Here is a 19,753-nt window from a genome sequence, read left to right as displayed (position 1 = left end):
TGCAACCTACCAGTTGATCCCTGATTCAATCAATCAATCAGGGAAATTGTAAGCGCGCTAGTCACCCCTGAGGGTCCCGAGGGGGTGGAGGGGATGGAGGGGGGGGTGTCAGCAGTTCCGTACAGTCGAAGAGCCAGGTAATGAGGGCCTTTCTGAAGGTGTTCAGTGAGTGGGCACATCTGATGTCGGTCTAGAACTCGTTTCAGGTCATTGCCGCGATGTAGGAGAAGGCTCTTCACCCTGTTCTGGCTCTGCGGATACGAGGGGTTTTGGCAAGGGCGAGATTAACAAATCCATTAATTTGCCAAACTCACAAGTGCGTGCCAGACTCCTTAAACAGCAAATAATACCCTAACCTTTCTTGTGTGACTTGAGTATGAGTGAACAACTTATGCCTCTCTGGTAATGTGTAAATGTGTAAATGTAGGTGTACTTATATAGCGCAAACCTGTCACCCAAAGGGCATCCTGGCGCTTGCTTAGGGAACCCGTCCTGGTATTCCCCTGTGAGAAACCCCGGCAGGGTGTCCACAAGGTGAAAGCCAGGCATCCCGCCGCGAGGGGCCGTAGTGGAGATTAAGCAAGCTATTGCCCAGAGTTGCAGAGTGTGACCCCGTAATTCGAGTAGGCACCGGAGCGAGAATTGTCGAGTCTGTGGAATTTTTGAGCCCGAGACCCGCCGAGGCGGGGAATCGAACCCTGGTCCACGGTCGATCTCAGCTTCCGGGTCTGCCGCCTCTAACCACTGAGCCACGCTTCTCAACAATACATTTATACATAGGCCAAATTGTTACTCGAGCATTTTGTCAGACATTTCATATACATCCCTCTGTTCTCCCCATGCATTACCCAATGGTACTTGCTCCAGACTCATAAATATTTCGACCGATTCTCCAAACATGTTCAAGCTGCGACGGCTACTGTCTGATATGCCCAAAAATGAATTGCTTTATATACGTCCTATGAAGTAACGCGTAGTGTGCAGGACACGTGACGATCTTCTCACTGGGTCATGTGACAAGCACCAACATCAAGAACGCGCTCTGCCTTTTTGCGTGGTTTGTGATGTCAGAATCATGTGCGCCTCGTGTAGCAGGACAGTAAAGTTATGGAGTGTCAATTATACAGCATCTTACTTGAAGAATCTGGTGGAAAATATATGTTCACTCGTAGAATACTAAAGTGAAGAAAGTTCAAATTGGGTTTAGTGCTGTATTAGTCTCCCCCCCCCCCCCTCAGTGGACTCCTCAGCGGCACGAAAAATCATATGTCCATTTCCAAAAAGAGCTTTCACACCACTTATCATGGAAAAGAGGTTTAATTGAACTAGATATATACCACCAAAATGCCACAGCAACAGTGACCCCCCCTTCAACTGAAAACGTCTTTAAAAACAACAAAAAAGACTACTCTTAAGCATGAATGTTCATGCAAACATTCTGAAATATTAAGGAGACAAGGTATAGCAGTACACCACAGACGTACTTGTTAAACATTTTCTCGTCCAATTTCCTCACTGGGAACGCCTGGAGATTTACATGTTTCAATCAAGGCTCTAGTAAATCTGTTTACAAAAGGTGGATATTGGATGTGAAAACCTCCAAAATTGTTGGAAGTGCAGGAAAAGAGGTTTCTCGAGGAAGGCAACTATTTAACCAATAAAGGAAAATAAAGTTACCCGTATAAGACATTTTCGGATGCTTACTTGTGCATTATGTATAAGTTACACATGCAGAAATGCCTTCACTTGTGAGTTAAAAGCAGTTTACAAAAGTCTTCCTGGGATACTTCTGGAGCACTCTTGGAAACCTTTCTGAATTTCAAACAAGAATAAATTGCACAGAAAGGTATAAGTAGCTCTATGGGTGTAGATCTGGCGGGGGTGGGGGGGAGGTGCTGGCAAGCCTCCAGGTGTTTATTGTGCTATGTGGAGAAAAGTAGAATACTGATGCGGGGAGGGGATCAGGATGCCATTTTTGTATATTTGTACAGAGAAGGAGCAAAATTACTGGATAGTTACATATCTAATAATTTTGGTCCTTCTCTATTACCTGGTACATTGAATTGTAGCATATAGCTCAAGCATGTGTGGCGAGGGAATTGAGATTATGTTGTGCATGACTTCCTCCGTGACTCTGTGATGCTGGTCTGAGCAGGGGAAGAGACAGTAAGGGGACCAAACCAACTTAGAATAATATGGAGTCTTCCTCCTCGTGGCACCAAGTGATATCAGAGACCAAGATTTGCAGAAAATGAGGCTGCAACAAGATAAATCGCACCTATCACTGTCCCTCAAGGATCCATCCTCTCCCCAACCCTATTCAATCTGTTCATGGAACCACTCATCCTCAAACAAGCTAATATCAATTACCACCTCTATGCCGATGACACCCAATTATATTACAAGATCAATTCCCACGGAGACATTCGCCACCTCAATGAGACCTTGACCAGAATTCAAACCTGGTTATATCGGAACCATCTCAAACTGAACCCAAATAAAACTGAAATCATCCTTTTCTCCCCCCAAAACAACTCCCTTCCCATTCAACTCTGGATAAAGGACATCAAAGCTCTTAACTGCCCACTCTCCACCTCTAAATCTGTCAATTCTCAATTGGCTTCCAGTAGAAGGAAGATCCACCTACAAGATTACCTGCATCACTCACAAAGCTCTTCACCAAAACACCCCTTCTTACCTTACAACGAAACTACACAAAGCCGGTTGCTCCAGGTCCCTGAGGAGCACAAACTCCCTTGTCTTGATCCCACCCAGACTCAAATGTCAAAAGACCCAATCCTGTGTGTTCTCTGGTAACGCTCCTACAATTTGGAACTCTCTCCCTAAGGATCTTCGCTGCAACCCCTCTTACCCTCTCTTCAAAAAGGAACTCAAAGTACTTCTTCTCAACAAATACTGGGGTATCTAATGTTACTGACTCTGAACATGTTCACTCCTCTCTCTTCCCTTGTCCGCTCCTCTTCCCACCCCCTCTCAATCCTCTTCATTTTCTCACTCCCCCTCTCTTCACCCCTCTCTCTCGCCTAACTTTTAATATTCACTTGCCACTTAATTTTATCTCTCTGTTTCTTTGCCCCCTTAGCCCTGTTGAATGCATTATCATACTGTAACTCTTTTTCGCTTAATTGTTAATTTTATCTCATTATGTTCACCATCCTTGTAAAGCGCTCTGATACTCTTGGGTCCAGTAGCACTATATAAAACCTTTGAAATAAATAAAATAAATAAATACATTTGTAAGGTAAGTAAAATTATGTGGTGCAACGATCCTGGAACGAGCCTACTAACTCCTCATACGAGAATAAATTCTCACAGAACAATCAAAAAAGATGATCAACACTCGTATTTGGTTCAAAACGTGTGGTCACAGAGTATTTTCATATATGGCACAGACTCCGTTTTCAATTTTCATCGAATTATACATTATTTGTCTCCTTTTCTTTTTATATAAATCCCATGTAGCCAATGTGTTTCGTCCCTTGACCAAGACTTTTTCAGGGCTTGAAATGTAGTGCGTTTTGACCATTAATTCCCTGCTTCCACCTTATTAAGCAGACCCTCCAGGATATCGCGAGTTCGCGATTTGCCGCGAAATCGGCAATTTTGAAAAAATGCCGCGATTTTTACAAAAGTGCCCGCGAAATCGGCATTTTTCTAGAAATCGCTGCATTTTTACAAAAGCCGCTATATCCTGGTATCCTGGGGGGTCTGCCTTAAGTGGCTATCGCCTGTGGATTGGGTAATTTACCGTACCTGGCGTGTTTGTAGCTGTCTGGCTGCCTCTCCAGCCAACCTACAAGCCGTCACCACCGCCTGCTGGTTTGCACATTGGTCAAAGCTAAGGCCGCCTGCTGTTTCTGCACTGATGGCTCGAGCTAAGGGCGCCCGCTCTTATCCCCCGGTACTGACGGCCAGGTGCTGGCTCTTTCGACAGGCCTTCCTTCCTTCCTTTCTTCGTGATGTTCATGAAGGGGGAGAGGTGCTGATCTCCGAGGCACATATAATACCCGCTAACTCCCTGATGGTTTTATGAGAAATATATACAGGGCTGTTATGTTTCTTGTTACAAGGTTTCAGAGAGATTAATCAAACGGCATTCTGTAAACTACTCAATAAACAAACCCTTTTAGCGCCTCTTGAGCCTTGAGTAGTGATGTACTGTATGCATCAGTGCCTATCTTTGCAGGTGCCCAATTAAAAGCCTCTCTGGTAAACAATTAATTGTGTGGTGCATTTAATGTTAAAACCAAGCATTGATTGGTAAAGAATAACGATCTCATCTTTACGCTTTTGTTGAGGAGCAGCAATTTCTTTTTGGGATTCACTTGTTTTTGTTGAATTTTCTCAAACAAAAATATTTAAAACTTTCTCGAGTGGTTTTCCACCGTTCCCTTCGTGACAACACTCTGCGATCTGCTGCACCACCAACAAGCAGTGTCCTCTGGATCAGAAAGTACGCGCTGGCGTCAAAATAATAGTGGCCTCTATTCGCAAATAAAACAGCATAACTGTCAAGGCTTCAGATTGCTATGTGTGACATTTTCATACTTTCAGTGTGAATATGAGTTACATTTCAACGATTATGAATGACACTTTCTCACAAGCAAATCAAGCAATTCAAGCAATGAAGACGAGGGAAACATAAATATCAGAAATTACACCCATTTAAGCAATGAGAAACTTATGGGCCGATTCCCAAAGGTAATCTTAGACAAAGGTCTAACTTTATGACTTTTAGTATTTACAGAGATCGTTTGCGAGTCGTATCTTTACATCCGCAGTTGGGCCGGAATGTGCGCACATGGGCCGTACTATCCGCACCCTGGCCGTACTCTCCGGCGTCACGTTGTAAATACCCCGCACCATGGTGCATCTTTTGCGCCGCCGCTGCGTCACAAAAGTGACGCAACGGCGGCGTAAAAGCAGCGCAAGGGGCTTGTAAATCTGCCCCAAAGTGTCTACATTGTAAAGAAACCAAATATACATAGCTACTTGTTGTTAAATAACTAAAAAAACTAAGATATCTGTGTTTGTTGTAGGAAAAATGGCCACATAAAATGCCGCTAAATTTCCATATTTGTGACGCTAAATTTCCATTTTTGTGCCGCTAAATTTGCTAATCCATGCCGCTATATCTTGGGGGGTCTGATTAAGGTATCAAGGGTACCAAGTTACATCCGTAATATGTTCAAACCAGATTTGGAAATCACTACAATCAGCTCAATACAAGAAGCATTCTGCCCTCTATGTCGAATGTGGGCAGTATAGGTACAAGCCAATGTAGGCATCCAAGTCCGGAATCATTAATGCCACGCGTCACCGAGTGTTCCGACACAGGTTTAAAAAAAATCATAGAACACTCTAAGGTCTTCACTTTCTATGTCAATAGGGTCTCACTTGGAATCTTTTATTAGTAAACAACACCGTTCTTGACAGCTGCCAATTCTGTATGTACGCCACATAGAGAACGGACATGCTTGCAGTAGTAAATTTAAGTGAGGTGTGAGTAAATCCCGCCCTGTGGCTGCCGTGTTTGCCTATCAATACCTATATATTCAAAGATGCGGCACTCTCTTTCCGGCTGTAGGTCTGAAGTGTGTGCTCTTTGCCGAGGCGCGTAACTTGTTCTTAAAGTTTTGAGTGTAAAAGACGGGGGGTTGCGGGTGACACCGCGCTGCCCTGTTTCCAGCTTCTCACATAGCTGCAGCCTGAACCTGACTGGCCCAACCAAAGGCATTTCCTCCCGGTCCGTTTCCGAGCAGACGCCACAGCCCAGCTGCTTCCCATTAGAGGCGCACACTGGAGCAGTGTGGGCTGCGGCGTCCGGGCGCGCGACGCGGCCCCTGTGGAGGCCGTGGAGGGAGGACGTCTGGGGGCGCCGCTGTCGGTGCAGGTAAGGGCGGCCTGCGCGAGCGCAGAACCGGCCGAACGGGCTCGAGTTCAGGGGGTTAAGCGCGCGTTCTGGGGTGCGCTGGTAGTCTACAAAAGGGATGAGCAAGAAGCAGGACGTGGAAGGGAAGCAGCAGCGAGGGGTGGGAGATGTGAAAACGGAGAAAACGAACGTGAAGTGACTTGCCGCAGGCGGTGAGTTTTTAGAAAGCGGGATGGGGGAAGCACATCTAAGTAAATAGAAGCAAAATCTAACGTGGATTCTAGAAAAAAAAACTCGTTTAAGCAGCTACCTTTAACGGAGACTCTGCCTAGACGTGGGCAGCCTCTCCGAGGCTTTGAGCCCTGCATTGTCGGTGAAAACCCCCCGTACATAAACGGCAGGAGCTGCCACGCAAGGATGCATCGTATGTTAGAGCAGCTCGCTGGTCATACGTTTCTTTGGATTGTGTTTTTTAAACACGCTTCATTTGTCGATTTATGAAGTGAGTTTGCGTTCTGCAGGGAGGAGAGTTCAGCTTTCCACTGTTTGTTGAGGGAGGGGATACGTGCTGAAGTTACCCGGCGCAGTGCAGGGTTGTGTCCAGTGTGGCCATGCAGAGTTGTGCCCAGTGTGGCCATGCAGAGTTGTGCCCAGTGTGGCCATGCAGAGTTGTGCCCAGTGTGGCCATGCAGAGTTGTGTCCAGTGTGGCCAAGGAGAGTTGTGTCCAGTGTGGCCAAGGAGAGTTGCAGAGTTGTGCCCAGTGTGGCCATGCAGAGTTGTGCCCAGTGTGGCCATGCAGAGTTGTGCCCAGTGTGGCCATGCAGAGTTGTGCCCAGTGTGGCCAAGGAGAGTTGTGTCCAGTGTGGCCATGCAGAGTTGTGTCCAGTGTGGCCATGCAGAGTTGTGTCCAGTGTGGCCATGCAGAGTTGTGTCCAGTGTGGCCATGCAGAGTTGTGTCCAGTGTGGCCATGCAGAGTTGTGTCCAGTGTGGCCATGCAGAGTTGTGCCCAGTGTGGCCATGGAGAGTTGTGTCCAGTGTGGCCATGGAGAGTTGTGGCCAGGCGCGCAACACCCATTGGACTCACCGGGCTTCAGCCCCCCCCCCCTCCGCCGTGTGTGGCAACCCGGGATGAGACAGATCCTGGGCACACACACAGCCGCACCCGAACGTTTCACAGGTCTTTAAAAGACCATTTGAATGTTAATTAGGCCTTGCAGTTGTTTCACCCCTTCTAAGAGCCCCTGCAGCTCCACTCTGCGGTTCAGCCCCCCCCCCCCGAAATTTTTTCTTAGCCCCCCCCCCCCGAAATCTGGCTCTAGTTGCGCCTCTGAGTGTGGCCATGGAGAGTTGTGTCCAGTGTGGCCATGGAGAGTTGTGTCCAGTGTGGCCATGGAGAGTTGTGTCCAGTGTGGCCATGGAGAGTTGTGTCCAGTGTTGACATGGAGAGTTGTGTCCAGTGTTGACATGCAGAATTGTGTCCAGTGTGGACATGCAGAATTATGTCCAGTGTGGACATGCAGAGTTGTGTCCAGTGTGGACATGCAGAGTTGTGTCCAGTGTGGTCCAGTGTGGACATGCAGAGTTGTGTCCAGTGTGGACATGCAGAGTTAATGTGGACATGCAGAGTTGTGTCCAGTGTGGACATGCAGAGTTAATGTGGCCATGCAGAGTTGCGTCCAGTGTGGCCATGCAGAGTTGCGTCCAGTGTGGCCATGCAGAGTTGCGTCCAGTGTGGCCATGCAGAGTTGCGTCCAGTGTGGCCATGCAGAGTTGCGTCCAGTGTGGCCATGCAGAGTTGCGTCCAGTGTGGCCATGCAGAGTTGCGTCCAGTGTGGCCATGCAGAGTTGTGTCCAATGTGGGCATGCAGAGTTGTGTCTGTGTCCAATGTGGGCATGCAGAGTTGCGTCCAGTGTGGACATGCAGAGTTGCGTCCAGTGTTGACATGCAGAGTTGCGTCCAGTGTTGACATGCAGAGTTGCGTCCAGTGTGGACATGCAGAGTTGTGTCCAAGTCGTACCCAGTGTGGATATGCAGAGTTAATGTGGACATGCAGAGTTGTGTCCAGTGTGAACTTGCAGAGTTGTACCCAGTGTGGGCATGCAGAGTTGTACCCAGTGTGGACATTGAGAATTGCGTCCCGTGTGGACATGCAGAGGAGATTGTGGTTCCTGAAGGGTTGTTGGCACAGAGGGATGGTGGCCCCTTTGTGCACCGTGCGCGTTGTGCAGTGTGGCAAGAGAAGCCTGAAGAGACATGGAGGACCAATGAAACATTTGAGCACAAAGAGAGCGAGAGAAACTAACTCTTTAGCAGTGCTTTACGCAGGAGAGTTTCCCGTCTACTGTAATTTTTTATTTATTTATTGCCATGTTAATATTTACTTGGTCTGTGTCCTGATAGAAAGTTATTTTTCTTATTTCTCAAAGTCACTACTAGCACGCACTTCATAGATGCAACTTTAAATGCAGAATATATTTTACTTTTTTTGTGGAAAGAGCACAACTTCTGATGTACTTTATTTTTAGCATTCTTTGAAAACAAACATTTGAATGCTGTTTAAATGACAAGAGTATTGACTACATGGTCAAGATATATTTTTTTTCTATGATGCATTTTGCTAATAGGATACATAAGTTGCCTTAATATTAGCAACTTTTAGCCGAGGGCCATTGCTTACTGTTTTTTTCAGCTTTGTCTTCGTGGCCAGTTTGCCACTTCCTGTTTTAGTCTGTTTCAGTTGATGAATCTGCTGTTTAAACTTAGGTTTCGCTCATTTGTTTGTAAACATCTCGTTTATAATGTATAAAAGGAGCAAAGATCTTGCCTTAATGAGTCGGGATCACCTGTCACTCTCTTCCGTCGGTCACTAGGTCTTTGCAACAGTTGCAAGTTAGTATATTTTCATGTTTCAGAAGCTTAGAGGCAGATGTATAAAAAGTAGTAATTTAATCTTTCTCATTGCCATTCTTACTGAATCGCAATTCATTATGTAAGAAAACGTACAACTTCTAATTAGCAATTCTAGTGGGTTGCAAATCGACCTACCTCCTGTATATTAATGAGGTATGTCAATATTGGCGACCCATTAGGAATTGTAACTATCAGAGATTGGGGACTGCTGAGGTCGACAGAATACCATGTCTTGTGATTGCTGTTGAATAAAGCATTTTTGTAAAAAAAAAAATATATAAAAAATTCAATGTGGTCGTTTTCCTTAAAGGAAGAAGTGATGCATTTTGAAATAAATTAAACTTCAACGTTTCATTCTTTCATTAGGAGTATGCATTGGTCCGTGCTCTTAAAAAATATTTTTTTCAATATTCTCAAAGGTGAAGGTGTCCCAATGGGACTCCTTTCCCATTTGCGAATGGGTTGCCATCACTTTTAAAAAGGTGGCACACTATTAGTGTTTTGTGACCGGAATGCCGTTGCAAAACAGTAATACATAGAATACCGATTCGATATTTGGAACGGACACCCAAACACGCCCCACCCAAATACTGAATCGCAAATGCAAATTGCCATTCAATAGCAAATTACCAAATCACTTTTTGGACAATAATCGGGCCGTTGCGACCATAAAAATGCTTTGTACATCTGGCCCTTTGTACAGTTCATTTGGTTAGCTTTGTGCTTTTAGTCTCCGAAGGACATTGGTTGTATTTCATTGAAGTCCTAAGTGTACGCAGTCAGCGAGGCAGATTTTTTCTAAAGGTGGGAAGGTTTTTATAATCTATGATTTGCCTTAATAGGCCAAACACTAAGGGCTCTATTATAATAGCGGGCGGATCACCACCGCCCGTATGGTGGTGGCGAGCCACCCGCCATTACCTGCCGCCTGTCTTCCATTTTCCCCCGCCATATTACGATGGCGGGGGGGGTACCCAGGCGGACAGAAAGACTGACTGCCGGTTTTCCGCCCGTCGACGAGTCGACCGGGCGGCAAAGGAGCTGGATATGGTGGGCGGTGTCTGCAAAACACCGCCATCCATATTACAATACAGGGGGAGTAGTGCCTTTCCTTGGCGTCCTTGCTGATAAGGAAAGGTATGCGGTGCTTGAATGTGGAGTCTGTTTTGGGCCCCCAAAATGTTGGGGGGTGCACATGGGGGGTACCTATGGTACCCCCCTGCATTTGAATGCACATAGTGGTAGGCACCGCAAGGTGCCTGCCAGGTTGTGCATGCATATGCACAAGGTGCATCCACAGCATTGTGGCAGGCGGTGCTGTGAACAACGCCCGCCACAATCTTGTGGATGGGGTATGCCACCATGGCGGTGGCATCCTAATTGCTGGTGCGGGAACGCCGCACCACTGGCGGACGGCCCCAGCACTGCTAGTCCACCCCCATCCTAATAGATCCCTAAATATCAAAGGAATTCCCACAATTGCGTACATTTCCCAGCTAAACCAAAGTCAGCCCCTTGCTCTATCCTTTAGAATATGCAGCCTGGAATTATGTAATTGCCCATGCTAACGAGAAATAACAGTTATGGGATGTCTGTGCAAAATAATATTAGCAGTGAATACAACTTATTCTAGGGTAAATATAATTGGTCTGTCATGTACATTATGAATACATTAATGTATTCATCTGATGATGTCTTGCCCATACAGACTCATTCCGAGAAGGGTTTAAAGATGACACTTCTGCAAGATGTCCCCATCCAAGCCCCGACCAAATTATTAGTTAACCGCAGTACAGTTAAGGCAAAGTGAAGCACCATGGCTTTCTCATATAGTGAGGATACTTACATAGCACGTGTTCACCATCATTAGATCCTCGGGTGGTGGTTGCCTGGAGACTGAATGAAAGTTACTTTGAGAGCCCTGAAGGAAATCCCTGAAGGAACGACTGGACAACAACGCCCACGACAGCAAAGAGCTCTTCACTATCATCAAGGAGTTCTCCAACCCCAGCACCGGCACCAACGACATCACTCCGTCACAAGACCTCTGCGATCTCTCGCCTCGTTCTTCCACCGCAAGATCGCCGACATCCACAACAGCTTCGGCGCCCCACCCACGCACCCAACCGTCGAACCAATGCCCCCCACCGCCACCCTTCGCACCTGGACCACGGTGACCACCGAAGACACAGCCCGCACGATGAACACCATCCACTCCGGATCACCGACCGACCCCTGCCCACACCACGTCTTCAACAAGGCCGACTCCACCATCGCACCCCAACTCCGGAACATCATCAACGCCTCCTTCAACACCGCCACCTTCCCGGAGACCTGGAAGCACGCCGAGATCAGCGCCCTCCTGAAGAAACCTACAGCGGACCCCACCGATCTCAAAAACTTCCGCTCCATCTCGCTCCTCCCTTTTCCTGCTAAAGTCATCGAGAAGATCATCAACAGACAGCTGACCGCCTTCCTCGAGACGAACGGATCCCTTGACCCCTCGCAGTCCGGCTTCAGAGCCAACCACAGCACCGAGACCGCCCTCATCGCAGCCACCGACGACATCCGGACCCTGCTCGACAAGGGGGAAACAGTGGCCCTCATCCTCCTGGACCTCTCCGCTGCGTTCAACACGGTCTGCCACCGCACCCTAGTCCAGCGCCTCAGCAACATCGGTATCCAAGAGAAGGCACTGGAGTGGATCATCTCGTTCCTCGCCGGAAGAACACAAAGAGTCCGCCTCCCCCCGTTTCGCTCCGAGGCCACCGAAGTCCTCTGCCCCACCCTCTTCAACATCTACATGAAACCTCTCGCAGCCATCGCACGCCAGCACAACCTCAACATCATCTCTTACGCCGATGACACCCAGCTGATCCTCTCCCTCACCAGAGACCCCGACACCGCCAGAACCTGCCTACACGAAGGGATGAAAGACGTCGCCAAGTGGATGAAGGACAGCCGCCTGAAACTGAACTCGGACAAGACGGAAGTCCTCATCCTGGGATCTTCGCCCTCCGCCTGGGATGACTCCTGGTGGCCCCCAGCCCTGGGCACCGCACCCAAGCCAACCGACCACGCACGCAACCTGGGCTTCATCCTGGACCCCTCCCTCTCGATGACCAGACAAGTCAACGCCGTCTCCTCATCGTGCTTCAACACCCTGCGTATGCTTCGCAAGATCTTCCGCTGGATCCCGACCGAGACCAGGAAGACTGTCACCCAGGCACTCGTCACCAGCCGACTGGACTACGGAAACGCCCTCTACGCCGGAACCACAGCCAAGCTACAGATATTATTTTTGTCCACCCTAAGCGTGGAAGGGTATACTCCGACATGAGTCCCTTGCTCATTGCACCATCAGGATTCAAGCAAGCCGGGCCGAAGACGGCTGTAATGCCAGAAACCGGTCCCCGGAAGCTTGTTTCCTTCCCAGTGTAAGAATTGGCTTTTGTAGTTTGGTTTGCCCTGTTCCCATCATGCACTGGGACAGGAACAGACTAATTTGCATACAGCCAGGTTCTGAAACTGGGATGGTGCAATGAGCTAAAAAACGGTGTTGGATCTAGCCCTGATCTTTTGACTGGGTGAGAGTATTCTGCTTAATTCAGAGACTCTGTCCCTCACCACCCCTTGTTGTAAATACAGAAAAGACTCCAGCGCATCCAGAACGCCTCCGCCCGACTCATCCTGGATGTCCCCGGACGCAGCCACATCTCCAGCCACCTGAGGAACCTGCACTGGCTCCCCGTCGACAAGAGGATCACGTTCCGGCTCCTCACTCGCGCACACAAGTCTCTCCACGACCTGGGCCCCAAGTACCTCAACGACCGCCTGACCTTCTACACGCCCACCCGCCAGCTACGGTCCACCAGCCTCGCCCTCGCAGCCGTACCACGCATCCGAAGAGCCACCGCCGGAGGAAGATCCTTCTCTTACCTGGCTGCCAAGACTTGGAACTCCCTCCCCATCCACCTTCGGCTGACCCAGGACCATCTCGCCTTCAGGAAACAACTCAAGACCTGGCTGTTCGAGCAGTAGCATACCCCTCCCCCCAAGAGCCTTGAGACCCTCCCGGGTGAGTAGTGCGCTATACAAATGGCATGATTGATTGATTGATTGAGAGCAACATTGGTGCAAGTAAAGATCAGAACCTTTAGTGGGATAGGTTCAATTTACTATGCAGTAGAAGAACATTCCACAGCTTGGGAGCAAGAGCTGAGCAACTTTGACCTCTCATCATAGACTTTTTGAAACTGTCCCCTTAGAATTGAGCACTGAAAGAACTTGAGCAAGAGTTTCACTCAAAGATATTTACGGGCTACACCGTAGATCGTTTATGCACCAGACATGGGCAATAACAATTCGTTCTGCCTTCCCCCCTACAACCATTGTAATGTCCTCAAGCAGACAATATGTGCTTGTATCTCGACATCCCCTGTTAAGAGCCTTGCCTCTAAATTCTGAACGAAATGCTGTCTTGCTGGAAGAAAGGTACCACCTAAAAAGGATGTTTTTCGGAATGCGACAGATAGTTTGTTACACATCTACCATTATTTGCCTCCTGTCCATTGGATTGGGATGTATTTTGCCTAATTTGAAAAGTTGTAAGGTACTTTTTTTTATGACCGATGGAAGCTGGAAATCCATCACCATATGCTCATCAACAAGAACTCCAACGTTGTTAGGGCTCGGCCTACATCCCACGAAGTGGGTGTGGCTTCAGAGTCCTTTAGAGAGGACTTCGAAAATCTAACCTACGAATTCCAGAGAAGCGCGTGAATTCTGTTAGTTATTTATGGCAGCTGCATGGCAATTGGCCCTAGCATGGCTGTGTTTTTACAAGGTAGCACGCAATAGGCCATAGTCTGTAGAGTTTCTCCACTTCCTGCATATTCCGTGCGGAGACGTGCAGCAGAAGGCTATAATTCATCAATTACCAGCTGTCAGGGGCCGCGGTAATTGAAGCCAGATGCTGGGCGCGCGTGCACCATTCTTTGCTGTCTGCTCACGGAAGCCTCGGAACTGTATTTGGCATTGCTGGAGCGTGTTCATTTAGTGTCAGGACTGGATGATGCTGGGCGCGCGTGCACTCCAGCCTCTCCTCCTGGGCCTCGGCTCGGCAGAGGTGCGTGCCTCGAAGGCTGCTCGGGAGTCTGCCGGGTCAGGCACAATATGTTTTTTGTTGAAATCTGCAAGTTATGCAACAGGTTGCGGTTTGCGTGCAAGTACATTCACGGAAAGCGCCACTGGCGCGGAAGCACAAAACAATGATGTGTCCATGAACACAAGTGAAAACAGAGCAGTAAATAATGAGGCAGTGACGTGGTTGCTAGAAAGCAAAATCACTTGTTAGCAGTGCTTAATTTGTGCCATAATAAGTGCCAGCTGCAAAAACAACAAGTGATGGACTGAATGTGGATCAATGTCACACACTCCCCCAGTCAAAAGATCTGGGCCCAAATCCATCGTTTTTTTGCACTCCACACCACCCTGGGTTAGACAATGGCGATATGCAAATCAGCTCTGACCCTGTTGCCCCATGGGAACAGTCCAGTCCGAACTACAAAAGCCATGTCCTTCCCAGAACGGAATCAAGCATCCGAGGACCGGACCGGTTTCGAGGTAACACCTCTCTTCAGCCCGGCTAGCTTGACTCCAAGTGATGTGGAGTGCCTGGGACCCACGTCTGGGCATCCCCAGCGCACTTAGGGCGGCAATTGCAAAAACAACAAGTGATGGACTGAATGTGGATCAATGTCACACACTCCCCCAATCAAAAGATCTGGGCCCAAATCCATCGTTTTTTTGCACTCCACACCACCCTGGGTTAGACAATGGCGATATGCAAATCAGCTCTGACCCTGTTGCCCCATGGGAACAGTCCAGTCCGAACTACAAAAGCCATGTCCTTCCCAGAACGGAATCAAGCATCCGAGGACCGGACCGGTTTCGAGGTAACACCTCTCTTCAGCCCGGCTAGCTTGACTCCAAGTGATGTGGAGTGCCTGGGACCCACGTCTGGGCATCCCCAGCGCACTTAGGGCGGCAATTGCAAAAACAACAAGTGATGGACTGAATGTGGATCAATGTCACACACTCCCCCAGTCAAAAGATCTGGGCCCAAATCCATCGTTTTTTTGCACTCCACACCACCCTGGGTTAGACAATGGCGATATGCAAATCAGCTCTGACCCTGTTGCCCCATGGGAACAGTCCAGTCCGAACTACAAAAGCCATGTCCTTCCCAGAACGGAATCAAGCATCCGAGGACCGGACCGGTTTCGAGGTAACACCTCTCTTCAGCCCGGCTAGCTTGACTCCAAGTGATGTGGAGTGCCTGGGACCCACGTCTGGGCATCCCCAGCGCACTTAGGGCGGCAATTGCAAAAACAACAAATGATGGACTGAATGTGGATCAATGTCACACACTCCCCCAGTCAAAAGATCTGGGCCCAAATCCATCGTTTTTTTGCACTCCACACCACCCTGGGTTAGACAATGGCGATATGCAAATCAGCTCTGACCCTGTTGCCCCATGGGAACAGTCCAGTCCGAACTACAAAAGCCATGTCCTTCCCAGAACGGAATCAAGCATCCGAGGACCGGACCGGTTTCGAGGTAACACCTCTCTTCAGCCCGGCTAGCTTGACTCCAAGTGATGTGGAGTGCCTGGGACCCACGTCTGGGCATCCCCAGCGCACTTAGGGCGGCAATTGCAAAAACAACAAGTGATGGACTGAATGTGGATCAATGTCACACACTCCCCCAGTCAAAAGATCTGGGCCCAAATCCATCGTTTTTTTGCACTCCACACCACCCTGGGTTAGACAATGGCGATATGCAAATCAGCTCTGACCCTGTTGCCCCATGGGAACAGTCCAGTCCGAACTACAAAAGCCATGTCCTTCCCAGAACGGAATCAAGCACGTGGGTCCCAGGCACTCCACACCACTTGGAGTCAAGCTAGCCGGGCTGAAGAGAGGTGTTACCTCGAAACCGGTCCGGTCCTCGGATGCTTGATTCCGGTCTGGGAAAGATATGGCTGTTGTAGTTCGGACTGGACTGTTCCCATGGGGCAACAGGGTCAGAGCTGATTTGCATAAAGCCATTATCTGACCCAGGGTGGTGTGGAGTGCAAAAAAACGATGGATTTGGGCCCAGATCTTTTGACTGGGGGAGTGTGTGACATTGATCCACATTCAGTCCATCACTTGTTGTTTTTTGCAATTGCCGCCCTAAGTGCGCTGGGGATGCCCAGACGTGGGTCCCAGGCACTCCACACCACTTGGAGTCAAGCTAGCCGGGCTGAAGAGAGGTGTTACCTCGAAACCGGTCCGGTCCTCGGATGCTTGATTCCGGTCTGGGAAAGATATGGCTGTTGTAGTTCGGACTGGACTGTTCCCATGGGGCAACAGGGTCAGAGCTGATTTGCATAAAGCCATTATCTGACCCAGGGTGGTGTGGAGTGCAAAAAAACGATGGATTTGGGCCCAGATCTTTTGACTGGGGGAGTGTGTGACATTGATCCACATTCAGTCCATCACTTGTTGTTTTTTGCAATTGCCGCCCTAAGTGCGCTGGGGATGCCCAGACGTGGGTCCCAGGCACTCCACACCACTTGAAATCAAGCTAGCCGGGCTGAAGAGAGGTGTTACCTCGAAACCGGTCCGGTCCTCGGATGCTTGATTCCGGTCTGGGAAAGATATGGCTGTTGTAGTTCGGACTGGACTGTTCCCATGGGGCAACAGGGTCAGAGCTGATTTGCATAAAGCCATTATCTGACCCAGGGTGGTGTGGAGTGCAAAAAAACGATGGATTTGGGCCCAGATCTTTTGACTGGGGGAGTGTGTGACATTGATCCACATTCAGTCCATCACTTGTTGTTTTTTGCAATTGCCGCCCTAAGTGCGCTGGGGATGCCCAGACGTGGGTCCCAGGCACTCCACACCACTTGGAGTCAAGCTAGCCGGGCTGAAGAGAGGTGTTACCTCGAAACCGGTCCGGTCCTCGGATGCTTGATTCCGGTCTGGGAAAGATATGGCTGTTGTAGTTCGGACTGGACTGTTCCCATGGGGCAACAGGGTCAGAGCTGATTTGCATAAAGCCATTATCTGACCCAGGGTGGTGTGGAGTGCAAAAAAACGATGGATTTGGGCCCAGATCTTTTGACTGGGGGAGTGTGTGACATTGATCCACATTCAGTCCATCACTTGTTGTTTTTTATAATAAGTGCCAGGGCCCAAGATATTGCTGAGGAGGCCACTGCTGCTTGCCTTACTTCAGGCCACTGCCGGTGATGCCAAATACGAGAACCAACGGCACCTACTATCCAGTGTAGGACTTAAAAAAACAAGTGTGTATACGCAGTCATGCATCTGCTCATTGCTAGGCTTAGGAGAACTACTTTTCTGTTTCGAGGAACACTTTCACCAAAGGGCTGCGGTTTCGCGAAACAGGGATGAAAACTAAACAAGCATTGGCATTGCCAATAGGTCTCGCTTGGGGACCTTATAAGTATTTAGTTTTGCAGCACAATATCCTTGTTGCATAATCGGATATTGTGCTGCAAAACTAAATACTTACTGTTGCTATCTCTTCTTTCCTTATTGTTGTTTGTGTAAGGGGTGTTTTCATTGCTGCCAACATATTTCCTTCCCTGTTCGTGTTTGTGTGAGGGGCGTTTTTCACTGCTGTTAACTCTTCCTTCCATATTCCCTTTGTGTGAAGGCGTTTTCACTGCTTCTAACTCTTCCTTCCCTATTCTGTTTGTGTAAGGAGGTTTTTCGCTGCTTGTAACTCTTCTTTCTCTATTCTGTTTGAGTTAGGGGCGTTTTCAGAGATGCTAACTCTTCCTATCCCGTTCTTGTTTGTGTGAGGGGTGTTTTATCTGTGGCTAACTCTTCTTTCCTTATTCGTGTTTGTGTGAAGTATGTTTTCACTGCTGCCGACTCCTCTTTCCCTGTTTGTGTGAGGCGCGTTTTCCCTGCTGGCGCCCAACATGTCCCTCCCTATCCTTTGTGTGTGGTGGTTCACTGCTGCCCCCGTGAGAGCCCCTGCTCGGTGTGTGTGGGTAGTTTCCAGTTCTGCTTCCCACCGGTGATTACTCTCTCTTGCTGCTGTTCTGTCCCGCCATTGAGTGCGAGGGGAGCTCGCGCCTCTGGTCCCTGGGATGAGCCTATTGCATCGATCTGCGTCGCGCGCCAGTGCAGATGGCGGTTACAGCAGCATGCATCTTCAACAAACAAGCTCCACTGCGGGCAGGTAGTATTTAAAACCAGGAGCCCGAGTGTACTTCCAGGACGGCCAGAATCCGAGCTTGTTAATGGCTCTTTATTAACGACTAGTGCGTAGTTGGAGGGCTGTGTTAATTAGGAAACCCTGCATTTCACAGTCTGCTAATTGGAATGTCAGGGTCATCAATGCCGGGAGGGAGAGTGTGTCGGAGACTTGGGAGCGAGAGAGGCAGTGAGTGGATTCGTACAAACATCATGGCACGACAAATCAGTGTGCATGTGTGCACGAGAGTGAGTGGGTTTTCATGAGAATGGGTGGGCGAGCTTGCCTCCGAGAGAGTACAAAGGTTATGGGACGGGAATTAACTAATGAAGTGCACATGTGTATATGTGCGAGATAAAGGAAAAGTTAGCGTGTTTGTGAGAGAAGTTGTTCTGTGCATGTGAGAGATATAAGATGAATGAACTTTAGAAAAAAAAGGATTTAGGTGTAGCGGTATGAAGAGGAAGTAGGACAGGCAAAGAGAGAGGATGTGAAAAGGTAGAGGAAGGAAGAACAAATGGAGAGGAATCGGAGAAAGGGAGCCGAGGGGGTGCGAGGGATGAGGGAACACGGCCTGGGGGAAGCTGGCTGGGGAGGGGGAGGAGAAATGCAAGGAAGGCTGTGTGCGGCGTAATTAGGGGAGGAGAAGCCGAGAAGCCGCAGAGCGCACGCTGGGCGAAGCCCTTTGATGTGCTCTGCGGCAAATGGAGGGAGGCTGATGCACGTTCATGTTTGAACACGTGGTTCACATGAACTGCAGGAAAACGCCATGAAAACGCCAGCAAAAAGCTGGTGGTTTCATGACGTTTTCGCCGCTTGAATTCTCGCTACGCTCGATGCGCATGCGCGCATCGATAGGTCGCGAGACCTAAAAACTGTCAACGGTATACCATGAAACGAGCCACTTAAAAAGAATGAAACACAAAAATGATCACCCAACTTCCTCGATTTGACAAACCACGAAGGGGCCGCGATCGCGAAACGCCGCGTAAATCTGATGCAAACGCGAAATTTCCCACGATGGCTGATTTCGCGCGTTTCATGTCGTAGTGGAATGCTTTGCCCACACAAGTCTTCACACTGGTTGACGTGATGATAGGCTGAGGTGCACTGTGTAGAGGTAGCGTGAGCACTAGTGATAGCCATGGCAGTGCATTGTCTCACTGCATGAAACTGCATTTCACACTGCATATCATATCCTAAGTATAGCGGACTTTTCGTAGAATTGAATGTTCCACTGTTGTGAATTTTTGCAGAGTGGTGAGTGCAGAGTGGTGAGTGCAGAGTGGTGAGTGCAGAGTGGTGAGTGCAGAGTGGTGAGTGCAGAGTGGTGAGTGCAGAGTGGTGAGTGCAGAGTGGTGAGTGCAGAGTGCAGAGTGGTGAGTGCAGAGTGCAGAGTGCAGAGTGCAGAGTGCAGAGTGGTGAGTGCAGAGTGGTGAGTGCAGAGTGGTGAGTGCAGAGTGGTGAGTGCAGAGTGGTGAGTGCAGAGTGGTGAGTGCAGAGTGGTGAGTACGTGTGTAGAGTAGTGAGTGCGCAGAGTGAGTGCGCAGAGTGCAGAGTGGTGAGTGCGCAGTGTGAGTGCGCAGTGTGAGTGCGCAGTGTGAGTGCGCAGTGTTAAAGTGGTGTGCAGAGTGCAGAGTGCAGAGTGGCGAGTGCCTGTTCCAGAGA

At 49.0% G+C, this 19,753-nt stretch overlaps 1 protein-coding gene across 5 annotated transcripts in view; it reads left to right on the top strand.

Moving 5' to 3' along the window:
* Positions 1 to 19,753, top strand: part of KIAA1210 (KIAA1210 ortholog) — a 608,938-nt gene that overhangs the window by 273,251 nt on the left and 315,934 nt on the right. Inside the window, exon 1 of one of the 5 annotated variants that reach the window (XM_078688679.1) lies at positions 5,806 to 5,914. The exons of 3 other annotated variants lie outside the window; for them this stretch is intronic. The gene's annotated coding sequence lies outside the window, so the exon portion shown is untranslated. Of the gene's footprint in view, positions 1 to 5,805; positions 5,915 to 6,019; positions 6,106 to 19,753 lie in introns of those variants that run through there. One more of the 5 variants, XM_078688683.1, reaches the window with a different exon arrangement.

The sequence above is a fragment of the Lissotriton helveticus genome, chromosome 4_1, assembly GCF_964261635.1.
Source record: "Lissotriton helveticus chromosome 4_1, aLisHel1.1, whole genome shotgun sequence".
Classification (NCBI taxonomy): Eukaryota; Metazoa; Chordata; class Amphibia; order Caudata; family Salamandridae; genus Lissotriton; species Lissotriton helveticus.
This window is presented reverse-complemented; position numbering and strand designations above follow the sequence as displayed.